Here is a 14,492-nt window from a genome sequence, read left to right as displayed (position 1 = left end):
CTGATGGTCACGTGCAGCTTCCTCGCACTCCTTGGGTTTTGTCCACTGAAAAAGAGTGCATTGTGAAGCAAGTAATCAAGTCTATCCGCACTCCGACGGGTATGATGCGTTCTCTCAGGTCTGCATTTTCTAAAGAGACCAATTATCAGGGCTAAAATCCCATGATTGGCATAAGATATGTCAGGTTTGTACTACGAATGGATTGTAATTAGCGTGGGCATTTTTCCATTTGAAATGTAGCCATTATTCATAATGCTTTCTCATTTGTGGCAGTTTGTACTACCGATCGCGATCGCAGGATGTCGTACTCCAGAAATATGTGGGGCCATTTATAAGTTGTCGACTTTGGTGCAATGGATCTCACAGAAGGAGATTAAGACATCCTCTATTGAATCTGCAAGGCGGGGAGCAGTGGAGACAGTCTGTCTCTTTGAGAAATACCTGCCCACCAGCATGCTCACGATACAAATTCACCTTCTTGTACATCTTGTGGATAAGTGGAGATTGCTGGACTTGTCCATACGTGATGGATGTTTTTCTTGGAGCGCTTCATGAAAACCCTAAAAGGCCTTGTGCAATAATAAGCTCGGCTAGACGGTAGCGTGGCCGAAGGTTGGTTGGTGTGTTTGAGGCGCTAGTGCATATTTCACAATGGCTACCAACGGTGGAACCAGACAATGAAATGCTATGGTTGCTAAAGGACGATGACAGACAGACTGGAGATGTGGTGGTTGGAAATGGGGTAGAAAAAAGAATGGATGCCTCCATGGAAGAGAAAGTGAATCGCTTTTGTATGTTGCACCATGTCTTTATGGAAACGTGGCTCGCCAAGTACCAGATCGCTAGGCAAGATCGAGAGGAAGCGCTAGTTGAATTCCAATGTAGTATGCATCATCGACCGATTCGATATCCCAAAGGCATGGAGGAGATGTCACGGTTTTATGTCAACGCGATGGTTGCATGGCAATGGAGGAGTGGAAATTCTCGAGGGAATGTAGTCCAAAGGTGATGAGGGGTTTAGAATCTGTCGTATCTAAATTTTATATGCGACATCTAATTTGAGCATTTCAATGTACAGTACAAAATATATAGTGCAGCGTAGTCGCGCGGACGGCATTTTCGCATGGAGCGTATTGACAAAATGTGCTCCATAATGGACTCTGGTATCATGGCAAGGTTCGAGCAAGAGAGCCGACGATGAGCAACGGATCCAAACATGGTTGTGGATGAGATGGATTATTTTGGGAACTTGCAAAGTATTTTTACGATGGATTACTGTAACTTCTCCATGATACTATTCAATGTGCAGTGGTTCAAAGTGGTATTTGGAGGAGTTGGAGCAATAGTTCGACGAGGTCCATTTTGGATTTCTCGAAATAGATTCTGAAAAAAAATGGACAGATTTGCGCAACACCTTTGTGTTGCCGGCCCATTGTGAATAGGTGCATGGACTCATTTTCTCGCTAATTGTATTACGATATGGTTTATGTCACAATGGTTTGAACTCTCTTGTACGTGTTTGTGAACAGGTAATCTTCTATCCAAACCCCCGACAACCTCGATGGTGGTATGTGATACCTTCAACTCCCCGAAGTGCGAGAGTATATGATCAAAGCGATGTTTTGAGCATAGATGAAGATAATATGAAAATAGAGGGGTCGATATTGCAAGGGATGGAGGCCGTCAAAAGCTTGGAGCCAGCATCAGCTAACAATGATGGATATACAGGAGTCCAAGAATTCTTTGAGAACAAGGTAGACTCATTCTTTTGTGGTGACATGTCCATCGATCTTCTAGTGTATGCGGAGTTGTGTCAGGAAATGAACATGGGACCATAGGATACTTCATACTTGGAGCATCCACTTACTCAATTCATTGACCAATCGCTTATAAGGGTACATAAGATATGCATTTTAAGTGAGTTTTTTTTAAATGACTTATATTACTGTGCTTTGTATGATTCAAATTGATTATTCTAACATCATTTTTTATCTGTGCAGGTGACATTTCCAGGATGAGTCGAGGGATGAGTGATGAGGAGTTACAGGACATCTTCGCACGCATGTCTCCAGACCAAATCGCCAGATTCAGAGAGATGGCAGACCGGGCGCTGTCTCGGTCTTTGTTAGGGTGCTCTGCTAGATCTATTTCAGCGGGATCAGATGCTTCAGCTTCGAGCACACGATCTTAACGCTCACGACTTGGGCCAGAGGGAGGGAGTGCATTGGGATCAAGGGGATGCTGCAGAGATACAGAGGCAGTGAGCCCGCGGTCGTCAAGCGCTACAGGTACGACTCCTCGCTCTCGTGGCTCAGGTGGATATTGTGGAGACACGGACGCAATGTCTTCGTCTCGTCGTTCAGCTGGAGCTGCGTCACCTCCAGGATTTGTCACACCTGTGGGGATGTCTACTCCAGTTACTCTGACTTTTGTGCAGCTGTCACCATGTGGCACCCTTGTGGGTGCCACTCCAAGAGAGATTACCCCCGTCAGTACACTGGATGCAAAGGGGTCTCCTGGATATGCCCAGGAGTGTGGATGCAGATAAGAGAGAACCCATCTTAGGCAAACTCCTAGGGGTTATGGATATCTAGTTCATAGTAGGACAGGAGCCATCATCATGAATGATGAGGGGAGGAGGGTGATGGCTCGCATGAGAGAGTTGTGCCAACAAGTTTTTCAGCACAATGTCTTGTATTATTGGAAGAACATACCGGAGGGGAGCAAGGACTACATAGTAGCATCCTTGCACGAGGAGTTTCCGGTGCCAGTCATAGTAGATAGATTCTCTACGCGCTGGATGATGGATTGCATGCGTGCATACATGTCACATAGACGATCCGACGCATGCAAGGCAATCAAGAGTGGGGCTGCAATGCTCGAGTGGCTAGATACAGACGACTCGCACTAACTAAGGGAGGAGGCTATAGATTCTCCAAGACATTGGAGTCAACAATGCGAGGCGACGAGGGCACGACTCGAGGTCGGAGTGGTCCATCATCTTGGGAGTGGCGGCCACAGGACATATTTGGAGGACTTTGTAAGTTTTTCTTTTGTTTTGCTTGTTTATTTTTTTGAAATATTCTTTGTACTGACAATCATGTTTCTAATAGTTAGCATTTTGTTTTCTTTGTAGCACTCCATTACAAATCGCAATCCAACTGGCCTTGAGACTCGATATGCAGAGAGGCATGGTCTCAGTGCATTGATTGACCGATTGCATAGACGTGGCGGCCCTTTAAGTCACTCATCTTTCTTGTCCGTAGTTACCATGAGATATTTGAATGCATTATTATATGGTGGACTGATGTGTTGTTTCTTTTTCTGCAGAGTCCATTCGATGTTCCTTTGCAGCGGGACGAGCTTTCAGGGGGACGAGGATGCGTAGCTCGCCCTTGGATTCTTGGAGCTCACACACCTTTATTTTTTAGTCGCCTGATCTATGTAGACATTTTCTATGTATCAGTGATATCCTATCATGATTGTACCAATCGCTTTTTATGCGATCATGTATTTATTTCATGTATCAGTTTTATGATTTCAGTATACATTGTTTTTGTTTGCAAGCGCATTGTACACAGTAGTGCAGAAACTATTTTGTATGGCTCTCACAAAGCACACAATTGCCCTGCCACAAAATTTTTTTTTCCCAATTACCGTCGCTATTAGTGTCGAAAATTTTAATGCTCGTGTCACTATTAGCGTCATTATGCACGTTGCAAACCGTCGCTATAAGCGTCGGTATTGGTGTCGCAAAATGCGACGTTGATAGTGATGCCAATACCGACGCTTATACCAACTGTTTGTGGCGCACATAACGATGCTTTTTGCGACGACGGAGACAAATTTTGTTGTTTGCATTTTCGTCGCTTTAAACATCGGTATAAGGCCTATATCTTGTAGTGGCTTCAACCAAATTTGATATGAAGTCAAGGAATGTAATCAACATAATAACTATAAAGTAATACCTTATTCACCAAATTCCCTAGCAAGCATGAAGCTTTAGTTGATCCATGAAAACTCTTATGAAAATGGTATGAAAATAAATTTAACTTATAACTACCTACTTAGAGAAATTGATGACATGATGACTAGTCTTGCTTGATTTTTTTTCTAAACTTCCTTAAGAAAAAGACACCTTTACTTTTACCTTTCCTTTGATTAAATTTCACAAAAGGACTTGTAACCCACTTTGGCACCTCAAGTTCTTTAGTTAATGCAGCTGGAGTCAACAACAACTTTCTCAATATCAAGGCTTTTTACCTCAATTACATTGTCTTGGTTGGAGTCAATGATTTTAGCATTGGGTTCATGGTCACATATTCTTTAAGTTTGGTGAAGCTCTCTTAGTATTCTACTATCCACATAATCAAAGTATTCTTCTTCAAGAGGCTAATTAAGGATATTGCTATAAGGGAATAATCATTGAGGAAGATTTGGTACCATCTTGCTAATTCCAAGAACCCTTGGATTTCCATGACTAGTTTGAAACTTGGATGGTTTAGAATGTTATTTATCTTTGTAGGATCAATTGATATTGCTTTAGCAAAGATAACTTATTCCAACTTTTTAATACTATTTGTAAAAGTTATACACTTGATCCTCTTGGTATAGAGTTGGTTTTCACAAAGGGTCTAGAGTACAATCCTTACTCGAACCTCATGACGCTTTAAAGATTTGAAATATACTAGCATATCATTAAATAATACTAGTGGGAAGTGATCTTAGTATTGTAACAAATTGTGAAGATATTAATAATTTGAAAAAAATAAATTATTGGCCCCATTGGTCAGGTACAATATATAAGAGACTTTCATTTTTCCATTATTGAGTAATAAGCAAGATACTCTCTTTCATCTGACCTTCTCTTGCAGCTTTCGTGGCTCGTCTCTCCTTTTCTCTCTATTTGTAGTATTTCTCTCTCCTTTGTAGTATTCTCTTTCTTCTTTCTCTTTTCTCTTAGTCCCCTTCCTAAAAAATGGTATTAAAGCATAACTTTGGTCCAATCGTAGTCACATTTTGATCATATTTCTTCTATTTTTCAATTTAGAAAATCCATGGTCACTCATGTACAATTGGTATAGATCTTATGTAGTTTATTGGAGTGGCCAATGGTACTTCACATAAAGAAGACATGCCTCGATAAAGACTTTTACAAAGGAGTTCGAGTAAGAAAGGGCGTGTCCTTAACATACAATCTTCTTCATGGTTCGTGTAATATTCCCGCATATGAATCTCCTCTTAAGTTAGATAATAGCAAAAAAAAAATTAATCCCTCTCTCCTCACAGAGGAGAAGGGTTTAGTAAGAACCACTAAGCTCCTTGCTGGAAGCTTCAAAGGGGAGGCGTGATGACCTGTCGAGAGCTAGGGGAGACACGATGACCTATCGAGAGCTAGGGAAGGCGTGATGTCAGAGCACCATGTTGGAGCTCATGGAGGGGGGCCGAAGGCATGCGTGATGCCACGAGAGTGGAGGGGGAATCCCCCTCCCCTCACCTATAAAATCCCTGTGCCATGGGCGTAAGCAGGGGGAAAGGGGTAAGGCTGCCGTGGAGGAGGGCCCTACCATGGAGTAGGGCCAGAACGCCGCCGAAGATCAAGAAGAGGGATGCTGCCGTGGAGGAGGGCCCTGCCGTAGAGTAGGGCCAGAACGCCGCCAAGCCGAGAGAAGGAGAGGGGGAGTTGAGATCGGACACCGCCAGGCTGAGGGGAGAAGAATTCTGCAGAGGGACGCCAGCCTGCTGCCGCGCTGCCACCATCGTTGTTGTCCACCATCAGACATCATTGCACATCGTCTCCTCTTCCTCCACGTGGGCCACAAAAGCTTCCAAGAATCTTCTTTGGAAGCTTCTAAGGGCCTTAGGAAGTCCCCCTTCCTGTGGGCTTGTCTAGGCCCTTCTCTAAGTGGGTTTTATACCCCCCGAGATTTAAGCACCCATTCCCTTGCTATTTCCACCTAACCCTCCTTTCCTATTGCCATTTAAACCCCACAATATTTTACACCCCTTTTTCCTTGGAGTTTAAGCCCTTTTTCTCCCCTTATATCCCCTGGAAATTAAATCCTTTCAGGCCTTCGTTTTCCCGAAAGACACCATAGCCGGGTTCTCTTTTCCCCTTCTTGTGGATCCCCAATAGCCAAGATTAAAACCCCTTTTTCATTGGCCCTACAAAGGGGTTTTTCCACCCTCGGAATTAAGGCCTTTCCCTTGCATCCTTGGGAATTAACCTTTTTTCCCCCTTGCATCCCCCATAAAACTCACACTAGCCGTGTTTTGAAGCCCCTTTCCATAGCATTTCCACAAGGCTTTTAACCTCGTTTCCTTTTAAAGCTTCCCATTGCATTCCTACACAAGCCATATTAGTAGGTTTTTTAAACCCTCTTTTCCATTGGTTCTCCTTAAGCTCACTCTAACCGCCCGATTCAAATACCATCTTTCCCATTTCATCTCCCACAAGCCATTTTACCTTGGGGTTTTTCTTAATCCCCCTTTCCGTGAAGATCAATTGTATTCCCGAAACTTCTACGAAAAGAAGGGGAGTTTATAAAGCCCGAATTCCGCAAGAAGGTGCATTGGTCAAGGAATCCCTATTTCAAAAAGGGAATTGCGCGTGCAAGGGAGATGGGCCAAGAACATAAGTCTACGGCCAAGGCAAGAAGGTCCAATTCGCGATGGCCCCTAAGAAGGCATAAGGTGCAACCGCTGGAGGATCATCTCCTAACATCCATGTGGACATTTCACCACAAGTCCAGGTTTTCTTCCTAATTTTGTTTATGTCGTAATATTTCAATTGTGCATGATTCATTTACGGAAATTAGGATGCACTTTTTGGATTGAAATACCTTGGCTAAATTAAAGGAAATAACTTTGATCAAAGAATCGGTCATTTGTATTAAATGAATGAAAAAGAAGAGCATCAGATCTCTATGCATTCCTAGCAAGTGGTTTTTATGCATTGCAAAGTAACAAACTTAGATAACTAATGCCCATTTTTACAAGTCAAAATAATGATAGTACACTTCAATTTTGCATGGAAAGAATAAATTGCATGTCGCATTATTAGGCATCTTTCCTTCGAAATGATTCATTAAAAGAAGGTTGCTAATCATCCGTAGGAATTTGCAAGGCATGGAAAATGGTTCTTAAGCTACACGAAGTAAATTAAACCCTAGTCAATTGCCTTAAATCTCAATCAACTATGTAAATAGTTACGAAAGGTTGTGTAATGCTCATTCAGCATACGAATAACTCATTTTGAAAAGAAGCTAGAAAAAGTTGCATGGTTCAAATAAAACCCTTTAGCTTAGTAACATGAATCTTGATTGCATATTATAAAAGGAGCAATAGGAATTATGCCATAACCTAACATACACTTTGATCTTAAGCAAGAAAAGTAGAGTTTGTAAATCTACTCAAACGTAGACAATGAATCAGTTGGTTAAGAAAATGGTATCGTAAATATCTTCAAGAATAGACGAGTAAATTGGTTTAACCTAAACGCTTAAACTGCGAGGGACTTGTTAGGAATGGTTAAATCGATGCAACATATCCCAAGTGCTAACTGGGATTTAGCACGTTGAGGACATGACCTATTCGCTCTTATTGCCAAAGCTGAAACTCTTATACCCTAAAGACTTGCCCTCATTCACAAAATGTAGGGACAATAGGACACACTTGCGAGAAACAATCTAGGGTTTTTACCCTAAGGATCGCTCGCTAAAAGAATGAAACTCGATTTGGATTTGGACCTTTAGGACCGACAATATCGACCTAGTGCAATCAGGAACGGATTGTTATGAAGATACCCTAACCCTGTTTCCTATCTAATCATGATTTCGTGATTAGAAAATGCCATTCGATGGGTAAAATAGTCCCATGATTTTTATGCAACACTCGCGCAATAGGTTGCAGAGTCGCATGATCTTGTGATTTGATCAAAAGGGAATGGCCAATTCCTCGGAATGAGATTGGCAGATTCTTACGCAAGTTTATCTTGCAAGAGGAGAAATAATCGTCGTGATATAGTACCTTTCTTGGGTAAAGTAACCAAGATACGAGGATTAGATATTTGCTTGGAAGCAAAAGACCAATTAGTAAATTGGAATAACATATTTACTGCCAATAGAAATTAAGGTATTGGTTAAGTTGGGTTAATAGGGTACGACCCTAACCCAAGGATATAGGGTTAACAAACAAACCCTTGGGGATCTTGCCAAGTCGCAATTGATCCTGGATCGAGTGCTCGATGCATTCAGAGAGAAAGATTCACTCCTTAGCAATTGGCCAAATAAATGACCACTGGAATTGATTGTGCTTGTAACAGTTTAGAAAGCACTGTTTGCATTGTTTGCTCAAGGAACTAAAGGATGAAAAGATATCTAATGCTTCAGGTTGAAGGCCTGAAGGGAGAGGCAGCTTCAGTTACCCCCGAGTGCCTACCTGACCCTAACCAAGGGGGTTGTTGACCGCGCCGGGAATGTGGAATGAACCCGCCACGAGAGGTCTCTCCGTTGAGTTCTACTTGGAGCAGGAGGACGCTTGGGTGCCAGGGGGGTCTCTGGCCGTAAATCCCTCGCCTTCCGGGTCCTACGCAAGAGGCTAACGTGACTCGGGATTGGATCTCGAGGCCCGCATACTAGTTTACGGGCGGAAGCTTGGAATAGTGATCCCTGTGGATTACTAGATAGCCTTCGGGCAGATTATGGACAAGCCTATGGGCGGAACTCCTTGTATTTCAAAGATAAAATGATGGACCATGGGTCCGTCCTACGGTTGGGTGGTCTCGGTTAGTCGCGAACTTTTCTCAAAAATCTCAAAGAATAGCGGGATGATCATCAAAATGAATAATGAGAGCGATGACCCAGAGTTCCGTCTTACCCGATCTACGCTGTTTTAGGGGAACGGGATGGGGCTATGCCTTAGGGCAGAGAGGTTGAGTCTTTCATCCCTCTCGTTTCCCATTCTCCTTGAACCAAGTGCAGCGTGAATCCGCTTTGGACCTGGCGTTTTTGCGTAAAGTAGTTCGCTCGGGTCTGACGCTAGTTGCTGTTAGCTAATGACCAATCAGGAAAACCCTAATTTCGGTCTATCCTAAGTGGGAACGGACAGGATACTTCTGCTACGTGGCAGATGCGGGAAGACCTAGATCACAAAACTCGTAACATTCCATGGGAGTGCCGGGTGGAGTTTTCTAGACATCCTTTTCGATGGACTGCTAAGACATGTCCCGGATGATACTAGCGGACACGTTACAGTTCGTCACCTTTGGGAGTCTAATTATGGCCCACACAATGGACAAGCATGATAACTTGAGGTAACCAAACCTATCACAATACCCCTCTCTAGTCAACACAAACGTGAATGAGCTATGTTTGATATCACCAACAATGAGAGAACAAAAGCCCATACCTGAGCACTCTTTGAATCTCAAAAAGTCATACATGGTCCATATAAGAATGGATCGTATATTAGTGGACCATCGACCATCTTTCTTGCTCATGTCTTCCACAATGACCCTCCTCCCAAAAAATCTTGAGCTCATCAACTAATGGACGAAGGTAGACATCCATGTTCTTGACTTTGTAGTGCTTAAGAACAAGCAAGCTAAGGATCATGTGACATTTCTTTGTAGAAAGTCATAGTAAGGATGTTATAGTTAACAAGGATTATAGGTCACACATTGTAAGTAGTTGAGCAGAGACCAAATGGATTCATGCCATCCATAGCAAGACTGAGCCGAAGATTCCTTGTCTCTTGTGTAAAGCCTTGGGAAATTGACAGCAAGGAACGATGACCTAGAATCTAGAGTCCTAGAGACGGATTTATGATGTTTTAGGGGAACGGAATGGGACTATGCCTTACGGGCAGAGAGGTTGAGCTTTGCATCCCTCTCATTTCCCATTTGCCTTGAACCAAGTGCAACATGGATCCGCTTCGATCCTGGCATTTGTGTGTAAAGTAGTTCACCTAGGGTTCGACGCTAGTTACCATTCTAGGAATTTGACCACTCAAAAAAACCCTAATTCAGGTCGGCCCTAAGTGGGAACGGTCGGAATGCTTCTGCTACATGGCAGACTCGAGAAGACCTAGATTTCAAACCCTGTGACATTCCATGGGAGTGCCAGGCAGCACCTTCTAGATTCTCTTCCCGATGGGCTCCTAAGACGCGTCCTATGAGTAAACAGGTGGACACGTTACAATTGGTATTAGAGCAAACCAACGAGAATTTAATATTTTCAAGGAAACTTACTAAGGTGAAGTAGAGAAAATGTTGCTATTAAGAAAATTTCCTTACTTACTTATCAATGCTGTCTTGGAGAGTCGTGAAGTATGGAACAGATTCTTGGTATTCCAGGTTTTGTTTATGACCGTGATACGTGCTTCAGATTATCGACGGAGGATCGATATGATGAATATCCTAGACCGCATCTACAATCCTTCACCCTTGTACGTGGAATGGAGATGGACGGGTGATTCAGGAATTTACTACATAGTTGCCCATTGATTTGTGTACCTTCAAACCAACTTAAAGAGAATCAAGTGGTTGGAGGACTTAAAGATCGTGAAGTTGCTCATCTTTGTTGAGGCTCACGCAAAGGAAACCCTACATGTCGGCGGTCGAAAAGTTAAGAAGAACAAGTATGTGTATGAGGAGGTGACTCGAGTAATCCCTGTTGATAGAATCAAGGTGTTGGGACATTATGATAAGAACGGGTATCAAAGGAAAGAATACCCTAATCTTCCTATGACCTATCGATTCCTAAAAATCCATGACCCCAATCCATACTATTACTTAGTTCCTGTAGCTGAATGTAACACAATCTTATTCTCCCCGAATTAATGTATCAGCTTATTCCATCTTCCCAAAAAGATGATTGTACTCGAAAGGGCTATGCCCATATGAATGAGATAAGACTTTTTTTTTCAATGATTGTCTTGTCTGTGAGTATTGATAAAGAAGTTAAATGATTAGGTCACTTGGCAAAAGCTGAACTGGACATGTAACATAATGTGAGAAATGCTTAGCAAGTTTTTAATGTTAAGAATCTCAATACCCAGGCACAATCTCAAGTGTAGATCCCTAGTCCGGCCCCTACACCAAGTACGACTGTAATTGCAAATTTTTAGTGATTCAAACACCATCGAATTATCAAGGTAAAGGCTTTAAAACCTTGATTGATTGTTGCACTACACATTCCTTTATCTCACTAGTTTATGTAAGAAGACTAGGAATAGCCACAATATATACACCTACCTTACTTCTGGAATTAGCAACTCGTCATGAGGTCACTTGTACCAGGAAGACTGCTAAGGTGGAATTCCTACTAGGTGGAAAGTGGACTTCAATCAAATTCAGGGTTATGAACTTAGGTATCCATGAGTGTTTGCTCCGAATGGATTGGCTTAAACCTAATGACGTCCACATTCATTGTGGAAAGGGCCAAGTTTCCTTTCAAAATTCTGAAGGGGAATTGGTCACAACTCAAGGAGAGGCTGGAAAGCCGAAAATCCAACTAGCCAAAGAATCTCGGATAATAAAAGGAGTTAGAAAGGGACTACCTGTCTATTTGATTAAGATAAATAAGCTAGATTAGAATCAGGAGTCTAAGGAAGAACCTTCATGGCTATAGGAGTACGCAAACATATTTCCTGAAGAGCTGACAGAGCTTACTCCTCAAAGGGAAGTTGATCATGAAATCAAGCTAGTGCTAGGAGCTGCACCAATCGCAAAGAGGCCATATAGAATGTCCATCCCGAAAGTGATTGAGCTGAAGGAGCAACTCAAGCAACTGTTAGACCAAGGCTACATCCGTCCTAGTAGTTCGCCATGGGGATTTCCAGTGGTGTTTCAAAAAAAGAAGGATGGAATGCTTTGGCTATTAAGAACAAATATCCCATTCCAAGAATAGATGAACTTCTTGAGTGCGAATATCTTCTCCAAGATTGATCTCAAGTCTGGATACTATCAGATAAGGATCAAGGAATAGGATATCCCAAAGACGGCATTCAGTACAAGATATGGACATTTTGAGTTCTTGGTCATGTCATTCAGGCTGACGAATGCTCCTACTACCTTCAACAGGTTAATGCATGATATCTTTAGGCCATATCTTGATAACTTTGTACTCGTCTTCTTTGACGATACCTTAGTCTACTCCAAACAGGAAGAAGATCATGAACCCCAGCTTCGCATTGTCCTTGAAACAATGAGGGTACACAAGCTTTATGCTAAAATGAAGAAGTGTGCATTTTTCAAGCGATAGATTGAGTATCTAGGATTCATCATATCAGTGGAAGGAATTTCAATGGATCTGGACAAGGTCAAAGACGTTCTAGAGTTGCCAACACCGACAACTATCAAAGAAATACGCAGTTTTCTTGGATTGATAGGATGGTACAGGGTCTTGATCAAAGACTACGCTTTGATTGGAGCGCCACTGACCGATTTATTGAAGAAGCAGACATCAAATGTATGGTCACCTGTTGAACAATCCAGCTTCGATAAACTAAAGCAAAGCTTGGTATCAGCACCTATCCTGAAACTTCCTGACCTTGGTAAGGAGTTTGAAGTGATAACTGATGCTAGCACACTTTCCTTAGGATGTGTGCTTATACAAGAAGGTCATCCTGTAGCATACTCTTCGAGGAAACTGAAGAGCCATGAAAGGAACTATGCTACCCACGATTGTTGGAAGGTAGCTGGGGCATTTGGTAATCCAAATGGCATTACTTTGTAAGCAAAACAACCCCAAGGCGTAACGAAGGTGGTCTTTTATTGATCCTACTCAGCTATTCGGATCTGGAAATAACCTGAATACCCATCACAAACAGTGTATCTCTCATGCCCGGCCACCTCATTGAGTATTTCATCCTGAAAGGGAAGAGGAAAGTGATCTCTCTTTGTTGCAGCATTTAGCGACTAATAGTCCACACAAATCCTCCATTTTCCATTCTTCTTGGGTGTTACCACTACAGATGAAACCCACTCTGAGTCCCTTATTGGATAGATGAAGCCTGCCTTCAAAAGTCATTGCACCTCAGTGAGTAGAGCGTTTTGTTGAACTACTCCCAACCATCGTAGTCATTGCACCACTAGCCTTGCTTCCTCTTTTAGATTAATGTGATGTTGTACTGTTGTCACATCTGTGATGTGTTCATAATCACAAATAAAAAGTGCAGAGTGTTTTATCACCACTTCCATGTAGGCTACCTTCTCCTCAACTGATAGATCCTTAGCCACTATTTTTTCTAACCCCTCCTTCTCGACCTTTGGAAGTTGCTGTGGAATTTCACTACTAGAAGGCCCTTTTAATGAAGTCCCCATAACTTCTAGAGAGCTTTCTTCCTCCTCATTAGAATACTCTCCCTCTATCATAGATGACCAATCCTCATTGGAACTCCGTTCATCAGTGGTGGTCTCTAACACAATATCCTCTTGTCGGCCCTCCTTCATGTTGTAGATAGTGCTCTTCCATTTTTTCTGTAGCCCTTTCTATGGCCTTAGCTCTAAAGCCCTTGTCTCCCAATCTTGTTTGGCTTTCATTCCCATTAGCCATGGTCACCCGAGAATGAACAGATAGTTGTCCCTCTTCACTGGCATCACATACATATCAAGCTCTAATTGCACTCCACACACCTTTACCTTGACTTTCTTTATAACTCCCAAACAATTTACTACTACATTGTTTGCTATTTTGGCCCCAAATTTAGTAGTTTCATTTACCTTTAATTCCAAATGATGCATCAACTTTTCCGTCCACAAATCTCTACACCTCCATCCACATATGTCTTTGACACTCTCTGCTCATTGATTTCGGCTTCCACTAGAGGCACAATATCTTTCATCTTTCTAGCCTGGATTGCATTCACATGTCTATTCTTCATGGGTCTAATGCTTACCATCTTTGACTATTGTCGCTGCACTATTGGAGATAGATGTAGTAATTGTGGCCATGAGATTTTTGGCCCTTGATCCCTCACATAAGCAAATGATAAGCTCTAGTACCTTTACCCAGGGAAAAATCATCTAGCTCAATGTGTCAGCGTGAGCAAGCCCTCCTCTTTTTACTAGTGCGTGTCTTTGCAGCCTTTGAAGACTCTGCCTCCTCTTCCATATTTTCAACCTCCTTTGGTGGTGTAGGCTCCATTCTCTCAATTCTATGGGCTTTCTTCACGGACATTGTTTCAAACTCTACTACTTTCACCTTCCCTTTGACATCACTCTCATCCAAACTAATCATCCTGACATCACGATTCTCTGGTGGCTGGACAGGCAAGGGCGACACCTCTGCAAGTGGTCGAGGATGCTGGAGAACTTGAATCGGCGGTGGAGGCCCTGGATTCAGTGGAACAAGCCTCTCCCTAGGTGGTGTCACTTGTTGTCCCCTTCTTCTTGGTTGGAATCCATTTTCTAGAAAGCACTTGGGATGAGGGAAAAAGTACATACCATGGCCAGTCTCCCCACAATTATAGTAAACATACTCTCTTTCTTG

The sequence above is a fragment of the Lygodium microphyllum genome, chromosome 22 (assembly GCF_053477565.2).
Source record: "Lygodium microphyllum isolate KBCC chromosome 22, Lygodium_microphyllum_v1.1.10, whole genome shotgun sequence".
NCBI classification, from domain to species: Eukaryota; Viridiplantae; Streptophyta; class Polypodiopsida; order Schizaeales; family Lygodiaceae; genus Lygodium; species Lygodium microphyllum.
Note: the sequence above shows the minus strand (reverse complement) of the source record.